Raw genomic sequence first — 15,504 nt, 5'->3', positions numbered from 1 at the left:
TATTACTATACTCTTTGCACCTCAATTTCCTCATCAATAAAAATGGGCATGATAACCCAACCAACCTCATAGGGTTGCTGTAAGGATTAAATAGAATAATGAATGTATGGTGTTTAGCACAATACTTTGCACATAGTAAGTTACATAACAAATGCTAGTCACTGTTATTCCTAGGAGAGTCTCCCCAAACTATTTTAAAAATAAGACACTCAGATCTGAATAAAAGTCCAGGAAACAAAGAAATTCTTTCTTTGAACAACTTGAGCAAAGGGCGTTTTGTCACTATCCCCCACCACGCCCTTCCTCTGAGCTCCACTTATGCACAAAACACTGTGTTTTGTGCTGAGTAAGCCCCATAGGGACTCTCTCAGGAGTTCTGATGCCCCTCCAAATATTTCAGGCTTCCCTTTAACCGGATACTGACATGCCATCCACTTTTCCATTTAAGGGGCTATTTTAAATTCTGGCTTCTTGAAACAGGGAGCAAGGCACAGACATCTCCTGCAAAGGCTTCTCAGGCCCATCTACTTGGCTTGGCAGGGAACAGAAAAGTGATATTTCATGGTATCAAAAACTAGACTATCGCTGCCAACCTTGCAGAGCTCCTCCCCTACCCCGGAGAAGCGCTGAGCATGTTATACGCATGACATCACTGAAACAAGGGCCCCGGGGAAGTTTCAGGATGTCTAGTTGGTAGGAGCAGAGCTAACCCACACTTGGCTCCTAAGTCCATGCACGCAAACCCTGGGATCCCTGCCTCCTTCTCAAGGCAAGCCTCCCACCTCATCCAAGAGCATAAGGGTATCAGATCACTCCTACTGTTCTCTTGGTAGGGCCATCAATCCCGTTTCCCACCCCCCACCCCCGACCCTTTGTCTGCTATTTGGCCAACCACGCCACCTAGTGGCCATCCAAGAACACAACCACAGGTCTTTGTGAAAGGCCGGCAGATGACACCCATTCTCCCCACAGGAGGGACCTGATGATCAAATCCAAGGTGCGCAGAGAAATGAAGCCCAGAAAAATGAAGCAGTTTGCCTCAAGTTAAAGGGAAAGGGGTCTGCACCCTAGAATCAGGACATGGTTCTGATTCAGACTCTGCCTAAATCCTACCTTCAGCAAGATGCTTCCTTCAGTTGTTCAACAAACATAGGTTGGGCACCTACTGTGTGCTCATCACTGTGCCAAAGAGTGGGGACAGGACAATACGCAAAGAGGACACGTCTATCTTCATAGACCAATGGGACAGGAAGATAATAAAACCGAGAATCAACGTGACAACACTAGTTAACAGAAATTAAGGGCTTACTCTGCGATTACTACTCTTGCTTTAAAAATGAATGGAAGGACATGAAAGCTGTGATTAATAAGCCTTTTGCAAGGTTCATTATACTTCTCTAAGTTTCTGAAAATGAGGTTGTTGGACGAGATGCTAAAAAAATTTCTAAGGCCTCTTTCCAGCTCTGTTTCTCTTTACTTCTAGGACCTTTTGGAGTTTAGACTAGAAAGCAGGTCACTTGACCAAGAATCCAGTGCTTTCTCTTCATGTACTGTGCTAACTAATGCTTATTAATAATAACTGGTAGGAATCAAACACTTACTATATATATTATATCCTGAATTAATATCAACTCATGCAGTCCTTAACAAACTATGGAAATATGAAAGTAATACAAGTAAAAATATCATGCTCTAAAATGGTTAAAAGTTTCCAAGACAAATGGAGAAGCTTCCAGCCGAACCCAAGTGTAGGATTCTTAACCACTATTTTGCCTCTGATTGATCTAGTTACGTGGTGGCTTAACAAATACTTACGTCCTGGGTGGCCCCAGGCTCTAAGAACTGGAAAGGACAATGCGCCCAAGCAAATGAATGGCTCAAAGAATAGTTACTGTCCAGGGAACACATTTCTCAAGAAAAACATTTCTCAACCACAACACTGCTCTGGGGGTAACTCTGGGACTACAGACACTGTGAGGCCACACGAGCAGACCTGACCCCTTGCAGAAGGGTCTGATACCAAACGAATAAAGTAGGTTCCAGGAATTCCACTGAGTAGATCAGAGATCAACAAACTCTCCAACATGCTTCTGCCATCTCCTTTATTCTATCCTCCCTGGGTATCTATGCAGCATCTGCTTTCTTGGTGGGGGCCATCAGGCAAACTCCAACACTGATTCTGCAAATGGAGGCCTCAGGTTCACAAAGAGCCTGGCTCCAGAGCCACACAAAGCTCCACCTGCTTCCTGCAGCGGGGCCACTTCCTCCAACACCTGGGAAAGCAGACCCTGTGGGACTGGAGCTTCCTGGGTTTTGTAAAACTCTCACCTGCCCAGCCAGGGTCTCCAGAGTGACATACCAGTGGGCCAGAGTGCGGACATATGCTAGACCACAAGAATGCTTAGCCCACAATGCTCTGCTATCCTTTTCCAAATGGCAAGATTTCACTTAAAATTCTAGGTCTAAGATTCATCCCTGCCTTGCACAACCACCATCCCTGCCCCAAGCCAGGCGCGCCCGTTGTAAGAGCTGCTATGCTCCTGTAGTACCTAGCAAGGGATTGCAATCACTGATCGGCCTGTCTGTGGGGCCTGGGTAGCTTTTCCATCCTACACACCTTGTATCTAGCACCCTGTCTGCATCGCAGAGGTGTTGACTTCCAAAGAACTGGAAAGAAGAGCCAGGAATTTCACGGCTAGACAGAGCTTAAGAGGTCATCTTATTTCAGGTACTGCTCAATACAGGATTTCCTTTGAAATATCATTGCTCATGCTTGTGCTCAATAGCTAAGTTGTGTCCAACTCTCTGTGACCACACAGCCCACCAGGCTCCTCTGTCCATGGGGTTTTCTAGGCAAGAATACTGCTGTGGGTTACCATTTCCTCCTCCAGGGGATCTTCCTGACCCAGGGATCAAACTCACATCTCCTGTGTCTCCTGCATTGGCAGGCAGATTCTTTACCACTGAGCCACCCAAGAAGCTGAAATATCAGTAATGAAGAACAAAAGTTTAAAAAAGTCTGTGTATGTATATGTGTTTATCCATACGTATACAGTGTCCTTCTAAGAATGAGGTGCGTGGCAGTAAAGACACAAAGTGCAAGATTCACTCGGGTTTTCTCTGAGAGTTAACCAGCATCTTTCTTGAGAAATCTTGTTTTCTCCTTGTTTTTCAAGAAATGCATGCTATTTATAGAAAAATGTGTGAAATACATTAACATGGATATACGATAACAAAAGCTAACACGTTGCTATATTTCCTTTTACTCTTTTCTCTATGAGTTTTTAAGGTAGCTAAAATCACACTCTATTATGTAATTTTGTTTTGTTTCTTTTCAGCAATGACATTTACCTAAGTGATTACAAATTCTTCACAAGCATCCTGCTTTAAAACTTTTATTTTGACATAATTTCAGACCTAAAGAAAAGTTGCAGGACCAGTACGGAGAATTCTCTGATCCCCTTCACCCTGATTTGGATTCCTCAAACGTCAACATTTATAATTTACTTTAATCCCTGCACACTCCCTCTGAGGCAGGGAAGTGGAGAGAGAATGTTTTTTATCCTGAAATACTTCCCCTGTGTATTTTCTACAAATAAGGAGTTCTTTTAAATAACCTCATTACAGTTAATACACTGCTGTTATCCAATCTACAACCTCATTCAGATTTCAGCAATTGTCCCAATAAAGTCCTTTACGGCAAAAGAAAACCCAAAATTCTACACAGTCACTCAACTGTTAGATCTCTGTGTGCAGGCTAAATTGCTTCAGTTGTGTCCGATCCTTTGTGACTCCATGGACTGTAGCCCTCCAGGCTCCTCTGTCCATGAAATTCTCCAGGCAAGAATACTGGAGTGGGTTGCCATTCCCTTCTCTAGCAGATCTACATGACCCGGGGATTGAACTTGTGTCTCTTATATCTCCTGCACTGGCAGGACAGTTCTTTAGCGGCACCTGTGAGGCCTTTGGTTTCCTATAATCTGGGACAATTCCTAAGTCTTTCTTTGTATTTCACAGTATTGATATTTTTAAGAATAAAGGGCCAGTTACTTTATAGAATGCTCCTCAGTTTGGGTTAGTTCAGCTCTTTTCTTCCCGATCAGATGGATTTAGGCTTTGCACTTTTAGCCCACACAAGTGAATACACATAATTTTTAATGATTTCAGAAAGATTTCATTTTACATAGACATTTCCTGATTGTAGAATCTTGGGAAGTTGTATAATTTTGCTACAGTTCCAAAATGTAGCTCTTTCTCTTTCTTCCCATCAACTATCTATTGACCTTTCTCCATTCATTTGTATATTTAAGGATATATTAACAACTTTTTCCAAGACACTCCTGTCAATTTGCAGTCCCACAGCTGATAACTGGCATATTATAAGATATATTTTAATTTAGGGAGACAAAAACTAACATTGCACTGCTGTTTCAATAGACTTCATCTTAAATTATGGTTACAAAGAGTGCTGTTCCTCTCATGACTGACCCAGAATAAATGTGTCTGTTTGTTCATCTGTTCCCTGTTTAGTTTGTGTGTTCCTTCATTCACTCAACAAATCTTCAGAGTGTCTGCTCTGTGCCGATATTCTTCTACATGCTGACATCAAGCTCTTGTGGGGAAAAAATAAGTATGGTAACACATTTTACAAGGGCGATGAAATACCCCAGTATCAGGTGATGGAAGGGGGTGCTCGTGGTGGAGCAGGCAAGAGCCTGGAGACAGACAGACCGGCATGCCTGCAGTCAGGACACACAAGAGGGGAGCCTCTCCACTGACACCCCATGGCACTATCACTTTGATCCTCCAAATGTCTGCAAAACCTGCTCTGTGCTCAAAACACGAACCCCAGATGGACCAAGTTCAAATACACATTTCTAAAGTCTGACCTTCTCCTTCCTGGTCAGCAGCGTCTGAACTTGAGAGGGCTGCCGTTTGTGAGTAATAATGACAGCTTGAAAATGCCCTGAAATTAGAGGGAACTTACAAACCACTCTGATGTTGCTCGGCCTTGCAATTAGCTGCATATCAAGGAATCATTAATGAATCAGGCTGTCTCAATGTTAGATTAATGGCCAGTTTCAACAGTGGAAACAGGACAGATGGCCAGGAATAAAAAAAAGGTAGGGGTATGTGTGTGTGTGTGCTGGCCAGGAATAAAGAAAGGTAGGTAGGTGCGGGTGTGTGTGTGTGTGTGATGGCCAGGAATAAAGAAAGGCAGGGGTGTGTGTGTGTGCGTGTTGGCCAGGAATAAAGGTAGGTAGGTGTGTGTGCGTGTGTGCATGTGTGATGGCCAGGAATAAAGGTAGGTAGGTGTGTGTGCGTGTGTGCATGTGTGATGGCCAGGAATAAAGAAAGGTAGGTATGTAAGGGTGTGTGTGTGTGTTGGCCAGGAATAAAGAAAGGTAGGTAGGTGTGGGTGTGTGTATATGTATGTGTGTGATGGCCAGGAATAAAGAAAGCCAGGGGTGTGTGTGTGATCTCCCCTCAAATAACTGGGGTGGTGGTTGAAACCATGGGCAAGGAAAGAAAAGCAACCAGCTTGTGCTATGCGTGAGGCTCGGTCAGGAGGAAGTCCAGCTCCCAGGCCCATTCCCTCCCCTGGGCTTTGTCACAGTGAGGCAAACAGCAAGAAACTAGAGGAATCTCACAGCAATTAATTCTGGGGCAAGTATATGTGTCTGTGAATGCGTGCTCTATCGTGTCCGACTCTTTGCAACCCCCACGGACTGTAGCCCACCAGGCTCCCCTGTCCATGGAATTTTCTAGGCAAGAATACTGCAGTGGGTTGCCATTTCCTATGCCAGAGGATCCTCTTGAACCAGGGATCCAATCCACATTTCCTGCATCTCTTGCATTGGCAGGCAGATTCTTTATCACTGTGCCACCTGGGAAAATATAATCCCCACCCCAACCACTAAGCAATTCCTATTTGGTGCTTAGGACAATTGATTTCCATATAGCTGGGGAAAAAGCAAACAGATGATACCACCAAAAAAATTTTTTTTTCTTACATAAAACTTACATGAGGTTAAAAAATTAGACAATATATATACAAATGTGATCAATAATCATTAGAAAACTCTATCAAATATTGAGAAAATTATAATAACCTACAAGGTTATTCTTTTCCTTTCACATCTTCCTTTTGAGGAAAAACAGCCCCAAGTAGGCAATTAATTTGATGCATGAGTAATAAACAATCTCTTACAATGTCCGGCCTTCAAATCTTAAGTGAATCTAAGGGTTTCTGAGAGCAGAGAAAGGAAAAAAAAGACAACTATTAAAAGCATTATTAATATAAACACTATGGCTGTATCCTCCACTTGGGGGATGGAGATCCAGGACAATGGAGATGATAAACATTTGCCAGGGACACAAACTGTACTTGGTGGACAAAGAACAGCTGATGAGATTTCAATTATGAAGGCTCTTGTTACTGAAGTTACAATAGAAGCTAAATAATCAGGTCAGTTCTGGCAATTAAAAGCAACTGAGTAATTTACAGAGGACTGAGAAAGGTGACAAGATAAAATCATATTTCAACATAAAACGACATACATGGGAAAGTTTTTATATCTCAGCCATTATCCTTCTAAGTCTGTTCTGCGTTTTACCTCTAAGAATATATAAAGAGGTGTAGGAAATAGTGAAATAACTATCACCAGTTAGCCCAACTGTGACTTTCTGGCAACTGTAAGAAGTAAGTATAAATGAACTGAAGCAAATAATTAAACTAGCAGGACTAAAGCAAAAGATATCAATGTGGGCAGCAGTGAGCTGGAGTTTGCAAGTCAAGATCACTAATAGATATCCAGTTAGTGGTTGAAATTCATGTTTTCTGGTTGGTGTTAGGTCTCTGTCACAATCTCAAGGAGTAAAAGAAGCCCACAGACTGGTAAGGATTTGCCATAACCAGCACTGGTGGCAGAGTTTTGGCAAAAAAAGTCCACTGCAGTTTTTAATAGCTGTAACCCTTAAACCTAGTGGCATTTTAACCATTTTACTTTCTAGAGATATATATATATATTTTTAATCTAACCAAAGCTTAGAATAACTGTTTCAAGACAAAAAACTCATTCCCCAAACCTTAGAGACCCCAGCCCCTTTCATTGTCCTAACTCATCACAGGCTGACAATTTCCAGATCATCAGCCATAACAATGTGCATGATAGCTCATTTTATACGGTTATCTACTTATCCACCAGGGGGCGAAGTTGGCCACTATTTGACTGAAAAGAGAAAATTATTTTCAAATTTGGATACCCTTTTGCATAGTGGTAGAAAGATACTCACATACAAAAAGAGCCTTTCCCCTCCTCTCTCTCCTTCCCAGTACGTTTAGTCCTGACTGATTAGCAAAGCACTCCAGCCCTTGTGCAGACTAAGAGGAATGGGACATACATGATCACTGCTGAGAGTGAGCTAGTACACATGGTTAGCACATTCCTGTAGGTTGGCTGGCCCATTCCCCTAAAGCTTGATGTGAGAGTTATAGTTTTGCCAAAGTTGAAACAGTTTCAAGGATATTCTCTCTTTTTCTTTTTTAAAGGAGAATCTTCCACCAGGCCTAATCCAGCCAGCTGATGCTTCATGCAGGGCTGGCTCCTTCTTGCCTGGCTCCTTTCAGGGCCTTCCCAGCAATCACAAAGCCACAGGAGGGCCTGCCTTCCTGCGGGGATGGTGGGACCTTTCCACCCGAGAGAGGGTGTCTGGTGGCCAGGAAGAAGCTCAGACGGCAATCAGTGGCTGGGACTTCCTCCCCCTCACTCACGGGGTTAGGAGCTCCTAGTGGGAACTCAGGTCTGGCTGGGTCTAGCCACAGCAGAGGACACAGGGGCAAAGCCTGCTCCTGCTTTCTTGCCAAGTTGCTTCAGTTGTGTCTGACTCTGTGATCCTGTGGACAGTAGCCCGGAGGCTCCTCTGTCCATGGGATTCTCCAGGCAAGAATATTGGAGGGGGTTGCCATTTCCTTCTCCAGGGGATCTTCCTGACCCAGGGATCGAACCCACATCTCTAGCGTCCCCTGCATTGACACGCAGGTTCTTTACCACTAGGGCCACCTGGGATGCCTGTTCCTGAGGGAGAAGCAAACTGGAGTTTCAGCATCTTGGTGAAGGTGAAACTGGGTGCAGGGAAAGACCCAGAGTGTGTGCTAGTTCTCCCAGGTCTGGGGACAGGTCCACTTTTTTGTGAATCCTGAGTTTTATACAATTTGGGAACCTCTTGAAGAAAATAATGTGAAATTAGGAACAGCACATGTGAATAGGACATCAGAAGGGGTCCTTGCAGTGAGAGATCCTTAGGCTTAAGCTTCATAATGCCAGCAGCTCCATCATGGGCCTCGCAAGTTAAGGATATGCGGGCAGGGGGTTCCCAAGAACCTTGACCACAGAATGGCAATGGGAGATTTCTCTAAAGCCACATGGCTCAGCCCCTGCCTCAGGGAGTGGGTCACGGAGCGGAGCAAGGAAGAGGGCAAGAGGTTCACTTCTACTCTCTGCTTATCCTGCCTGAGATGCTCCATAAACACTTGTTGACCCACCAACCCAAGTGGCCCCGCTGCTTGGTCCCCTACCCGTTCCTCCCCTCTCTCTCGAGCTTCCTGGCCACATTTCAAGTTTCCATATCAGGGAAGATCATTGTACTGAACTGTCTGATCAGTGAAGATCAGACAGGAAGATCACTGATCGCTGAACTGTCTGCAAGGGCGAGTTACTCAGACCCAACCTATGAGCAGGTGTCCTGTTCACTGGGATGATTCTTTCATCGAAGGTATCCAAGCATGGGTGACACAAACTTCAAAATCAGCCCAACAAGTAGTGATGTCATCATTATTTCCTGCAAACGTGCTATTTGGCGCCGCAAGTGCACTGGTCAGTAAAGAGCAAGGAGACAGGAGCTCTGCCGGCTCAGGACTGCCCACTGCTCCAGGAGGGCCCTCGGGACTAGCTGCTCCGTGGAGCGCGGCATTGCCCTGTGTCAGGAGCAAAGCTCCCCGGCAGGAATCCCCACTCCGCCCTGTGACAGGGGCAAAGCCCCCCACCAGGGATCCCCGCTCGGTCCTGTGACAGGGGCAAAGCTCCCCGGCAGGAATCCCCACTCCGCCCTGTGACAGGGGCAAAGCCCCCCACCAGGGATCCCCGCTCCGTCCTGTGTCAGGGGCAAAGCTCCCCGGCAGGGCTCCCCGCTTCCCTGAGGCCAGCTCTCCATCTTCCTGACCAAACCCTGACCCCCAGTTCGGGTCCTCTTATTACAGCTCAGGCCTTGTCTTCTCCTCCATGTCCCCTTCCAAGTCCTCTTCGGGCGCCATGAAGGTGCCTACCATGCATCTTTATTGAAAGAGCACAAAATACACTGATCTGAATTTACAGCATCTAGTTAAATATAGCTATGTTTGCATATTTCCACAGGACTTGTAAAAATAATATGTAAACTTCTCCTAATCTAGTGATAAAATCACTTACCCAAGACTTAACAAGGAAAGGAGGTGAAGCCTAAAAAATTGGAAAGCTGTTTGGTTTAGTTACGTAGGCTGCTTTCATATATGCTACACTTTGGTATTTACAAGCAAGCCAATGACTAAATGTTCCTGTTCTTTTTTGAACAAAACAGTGAGAACGATTTCTTATATATAAAAGTGTCTTCATGAAGCCATTCACCACAGGAATAAAGGGTTCTGCAAATTCTTATCTGTAAAATGGAGGTAATGAAGGGATGGGGAGATGATGGCCACCATTTTTTGGGTGCTTACTATGTGCCAGGGCTGTGCTGGGCATTTCCTATAGATTATTTCACTTAATCCTCTCAATACTCCTGTGGAGGATTATCCTCCATTTATTAATGTCAAATTTAAGACTTAAAAGAGTGACTTGCCCAAGTACTGCTTGAGAACTGATACTTTTTTCAAGGCTTTAACATTTTTTTAGAAATCATCACAATAGTCAAATGCAAACAATGGTAATATTGCATTTATTGAATATATACCATAAGGCAAGCCATCGTGCTGAACTCATCACATGCATTGGTTTCTCTAATACAGCTCTCTTGTAAGGCAACTGTCATTATCCCCACTTAACAGATAAGGAAACAGGCTCAAAGATGCTAAACCACTGTGCTCAAAGCATGTCAAGTGGCTGAGGAATGGTCTGAAATCTAGTCTATCTGCTTATACTATGCTACTTCCTACTGTAAAATATATGAATAGAAAGCTTGCTTTAGGTGACAGCCTGTTAGCTATTTTACATATCTAGATTTTTCAGTGGCCCTATAAATATATATATATACATATATATTCTTTCAGGCCAAGAGAAGAAGATTAGGTGAGCAGTGCTAGGCTAGATCAGCTGTGCCCTCTGGGTCTCTGTCTCCAGTGTTATCTGGGGCAGGAGAGGGGACCCAAGGGCAGTGGAGGGGGAGGGGAGCGGAGCTACAGCTCACCAGCTTTGTAGACAGCCATGAAAAGTGACACAAGGACGGAAACCAGGTTCACATCTGGATATGTAAGACTGAGACTGGCCAGGAAAACCAGTCCATCATGGAACAACCCAAAATGCATTTAATATTTTCTTAGGCTGACATCCCCAAAGTGACTTCCTACCCTTTAGCTGATCAAAGCGTCTTGCTAGCACCTGTCACTTGCTCATCTGAGATGCTGCCCTCACCACGGGGTGGGAATCTAAACACAGAGTGACCTGCCCGCTGTGGGATCCACCATCACAGTGGCCCAAGTTGCTCACGATGCACAAGGGCACCTGGAAGAGAGACCCTTCCACACGCTGGGGCTGGACAAGGCAGACCAGCAGCTGAGTCCAAAGGATACTTAAACATAAGAGAAAAACTGCAAAAGAAAGTGGGGAGGGGTGTTTGGGTGGGCAGTAGGGCACATTCTGCAAGGCTTGTATGTGGAGAGTTCATAAACTGTGGATGGACCCCGATCAAGATGCCCCCGTGGAGCCCAACAGATCAGCTCTCAGATCAAGAGAAAAGATATTAGGGTCATGAGCATGAGAAATGATGCTTGAGCAGAGTTTCCCAATACTCGCTTTCTGTTGGGGTTAAGTCAAGTGCACCTTGGTGTGACAGTACGGGGAAAAGACCCAGAGATGAGGTCAGCGGCTTCCCGCTGGGCTTAGAGAATGGAGCGTGGGTGCAAGCCCGGCTGCCCCTCGAATCCCTGAGCCCAGGCAGATTTTCTCAGATGAGCCTCTCACACACAGTTCTGATCCCATTAAAGGGAATGTTATGGGGACCCAGGCTCAGCTTCAAGGGAACAGCATCTTTCCAACAACTTCAAGCATCTGAAAGTCAGAATGGGATGCTTGGGAGGGAGGGAAGAGGGAGGTTCCCATGACTGGACAGCTTTCAAGCACAGGCTGAAGGACAGCTTTTAGGGCTGTTGCAGAAGAGTTCCCTGAACTGGGCCAACAGTTAATATAATAAGAATCTCAAGTGGAAGTTTCCATTGAGGCAACACAATTCAACAGATGGGAAATTCCAAAGCCAGGAGCCAGACCATTACATGGAAATTTCTAAGAAGTTGACCTAGCTGGCTCAAAGGTCCACAAGGAGGATATAAACAGGTTCAGGACAGTGGAAAGTGATGGAGGATTTTGTGGGGCCGATTCCTTGCTAATGCTCTGATTCCCACCCTCCCTGAGTGGGGTGGGGTGGTAGGAGTACACTTTTCATCTGAAACCTGGAGACAAGAGTTTCAAAGGCAACATGTGGAGGGCTTGATACGTGTCTAAGGAGTCAGGGGACTGGAACGTGACACTCACCAGAGGAACCACAATGTGGGAGGGGGCTGAAGAGACACAAGGTGACAGAGGAAAAGAAAGCGCCTGCTCGCTCCCTCCCCTGATGGGAGGTTAAAGCGCATCAGGAATGTCAGCCTTGGTCTCCTGGAAACAGATTCCACCCACCAGGGCTTCACACTGAGGGTGAGTGAACCCCAAAGCGAGAGTTTGAATGGGAACCAGAAGGTGCTGGAGGATGGTAGCAGACAGCAGCAGAGGCACTGCCTGAATCCTGGGAGATACAGATGGAGAGTGCTGGCAGAGGAGTCCTTCAGGGAGTCCCCGGGGCTGCCTCAGAAGCAGCCAGAAGAGCGAGAGAGTCCATCCACCCACCAGCCAGGCTCAGAGAACCCAGCACCAGGCCTGACAACAGTGGTCAGATAAGACCTTCCCTCTCTCTCCGCTTTACCGGGGCAGGCCTGACTGATGGGCAAGACTGAGGAAGTCTCCTCTTGGAGTGAAAAGTGACCATACATAGACTAAAGTGAGCATTTTCAATTCCCATAAAGGATGGGTACTTATGTGTGTGTGCGTGAGTGCCTGTGTGTCAATTAAAGAAACCATAGGACTTTCAATGGAAGGATTGATGCTGAAGCTGAAGCCCCAATACTTTGGCCACCTGATGCAAAGAGCTGACTCATCGGAAAAGACCCTGATGTTGGGAAAGATTGAGGGCAAAAGGAGAAGGGGGTGACAGAGGATGAGATGGTTGGATGGCATCACCAACTCAATAGACGTGAGTTTGAGCAAGTTCCAGGAGCTGGTGATGGACAGGGAAGCCTGGTGTGCTGCAGTCCATGGGGTTGCAAAGAGTTGGACACGAATTAAGGACTGAATGTAGGACTCTTTGTTACCTAAGAGTAACCAGAAACATCACAAGCCTGATCAAGTTCTCATCAGGAAACAGAAACACATCCCAGTGAATCAACTTTAAAGGCACAGTGAGAGACAAGAATAAAGCTATGTCTTAATTACATTTCACAAGCTGTGTTGGGCTGCATCTTAGTCACAGCTAACCTCTGCATTGCTACCTGTGTGCCAGGCACTGGGACGAGGACTTTAAAGATGTGACCTCATCCAGGCCCCCAACAGCGCCATGGGGCAGGCATTATCACCCCCTTTAACAGAAAAGGAAACTGTGGCTCAGAGAGGTGAGGCAACTTTCCCAGAGTCACACAGGTAGATGAGCAGAGTAGTAGCTTGGACTCAATCTCAAGTCTCACATGGAACCCTGGACTCTGCGCTCCCAGATGAGTAGTTCTCAGCAGCCAGTGGTGACTGAAACGCGACAGGGTGAAGGGACCTTCCCATCCTCTACTCTCAGGAGTCCCTGAGCTAGAAAAATAGAGAGCTGAGTTTGAAAACCACTGAAGCGCCTGATCTCAGCACTCTCCTCCAATCCCGGGATTCTAGGATTCTATCATCTGTGGGTGCGGCATGCAGAGACATGGACCCCCACAAGAAGACATGGGGAAGAGGGAAAAATCCAGAGACAGCCGGAGGAGCTGGTTCTAGCAGGTGGTACTGTTACATACCCGAGGTTCACAGAATTGCAGTCACATGCATAAATGCACAGTTCAGAAAATGCACGTAAAGCACTTAGCAAGGGGTGAGCACCAGAGTAAGTATTAGGTAAGTGGCAACTACGACTGTGATAAGTTTACATACATTCCTAAAAACCTCAACGTGCAATTTGATGCAACATACTCAGCCACTGACATCACCGTGTCTGCTCCATAAGGAGCTTGTGTTTATCATGGATGCTAAACTCTACCAGTTTAGCCAAGAAAAGAAACGAACACATAGGATTAAGCTAGCCAAATCTAAAATAATTCAAGCAAGTCTGAAGTACTAGCTCTTAAGCAGTAGGGAGCTGAGGAGTCCCATAAAAAAAAAAAAAATGAAGGAAGCATGATCCTTTTCTCCAGTTAAAAAAAAAAGGATAACACACCACTTTGCAAATAATTATAGAAGCCCATTCATTGATTCATTCAATGGATTACAGATCCACTGAAGCCCATTGTCTTCAGGTTAACAATCTAGATCTGGAGGATGCAACATGAGGTCCTCAGGCCAAAAGCTGCCTACCTGACCCCACAGTGGGGTCATCCACCCTCCTCCTCTCCGTATGCTCATTGTTGCTAGTCTCCATCATGATACCAAACTTGGAATAGGTAGTCAATGTAACTGAAGCCAAATCTAACTTTTAACCTTTCAAGCTTAATGGATCCCACATTAAGAATTTCTAAATCAGTACACTCCGGTACCTAAAAATTTTATTTGCTTGGCATGCTCTTTCGTTCTTCTTCTGGAAACAAACAAAAAAAATCCTCATTCCTCCTTTTTTCCTAAGGACCCTACTTCATGTGATTCTGGTGGGATTCATCCTTTCTTGGGGAACACATGAACAAGCCCTGGCCAAACAGATGCTGCTTACTGTCTACTGCCTACTCCTGGGATTGAGGCAAGGAATCCAAATAGGGCCAAACCTCTTCGGTAATACTAATAGAACAAAGGCAAAAGAGTCACTCTCTATTTGCTGAGATCTACAGCTGTGAAGATGATGGAAATGTAATGCTAGTGTCTCCCTCTGCAAGGTACTGAGGGGGATCTTACCTGAGAATGATGCTCACTGAGTTAAGCAGAGCCAAGAGATGAAGAGAGTGAAGGATACAGCCTGATAATTTTTTTTGAACCCATGCATACACCCATGCCTGAAGTCCATGCCAGCATGGACATTTTAGTCGTCAAGTCACGACACCAGTTTACGTTGAATTTCTGTTCCTTGCAACCAAAATAACTCTAAGAAAACTGATCTAAAGAAAAACAAAGACCAAAAGGAAATTCCCATCTGTGGGCAGTCCTCATGGAATTCTGAGCTCCTCTCTGACAAAATTTTTTCATCTTATACACACTACTCTCACATTACCCTCTGTTCCTGCTGGTTCATCTTACCAGTGCTGCCAACCAATAAGACCAATTACTCTTGCAAAAATTTATAAAAGTTACAGTTGGGAAGAGGAAAATTAGAAGTAGACAATATATAGCTCAGTTTATAGTTTGCTGCCATCCAACACATCCTTGGAGTCCACTAATCGTATTCCAATAAGTTTCCCAAACTGCCCTGGTTCCCCCAAAGGTACAGAACACCCTGATATCTAAGATGACATAGAGCCACAGGGCTCAAAACGGAAGGAGACAGACACATGGAGCAAGGACAGTGGGCTGCACAGGTCACAGTGGACAGGGTTCATATAAATTCTGTGCATCAAAAAGCCATTCTGCAGACTGAGTCAGGGCATAGCATGGTTTGGAGTTGGGAGAAATAACATTCACTGAGTACTTCCCAGGAAGTTGTTTATTATTCTTTCAGAACTGGGCTGGTAAGGAGATTGCAATGCATGTGCCAAGTCTGGTCCACAGCCAGCTGTCCAGGCTCAGCATCAAGAAGCGTGACAGTCTCAGACGTGCATCACAGGGGAAGGGGTGGGGATGAATGTATGCACTTGTTTTCCAGTGGAAAATACTACCTTTTATACTTGGATGAAGCAAGGCCAGCAGAGAAATGTACACCCAGACTGAAAGCAAACTTCTCGGGCTGCACTTGGGTGTCAACACTGCAGTTCTACACCGAGGGTGGTCCTTATTAGTCATTCCTAGAGGGAGGTTGTTTGCTACCTTCTGTGGCACCCACTTCATAAACACT

General features: G+C 45.3%; 1 protein-coding gene across 3 annotated transcripts in view; it reads right to left on the bottom strand.

Annotated features, from left to right (window-relative positions):
- The window catches only part of GNG12 (G protein subunit gamma 12), a 135,688-nt gene that overhangs the window by 61,852 nt on the left and 58,332 nt on the right, over nucleotides 1–15,504 (bottom strand). The window lies entirely within an intron of this gene.

This window comes from Cervus canadensis, chromosome 2, assembly GCF_019320065.1.
Source record: "Cervus canadensis isolate Bull #8, Minnesota chromosome 2, ASM1932006v1, whole genome shotgun sequence".
In the NCBI taxonomy this organism is placed as follows: Eukaryota; Metazoa; Chordata; class Mammalia; order Artiodactyla; family Cervidae; genus Cervus; species Cervus canadensis.
Note: the sequence above shows the minus strand (reverse complement) of the source record. Positions and strands in the feature narration are given on the sequence as shown.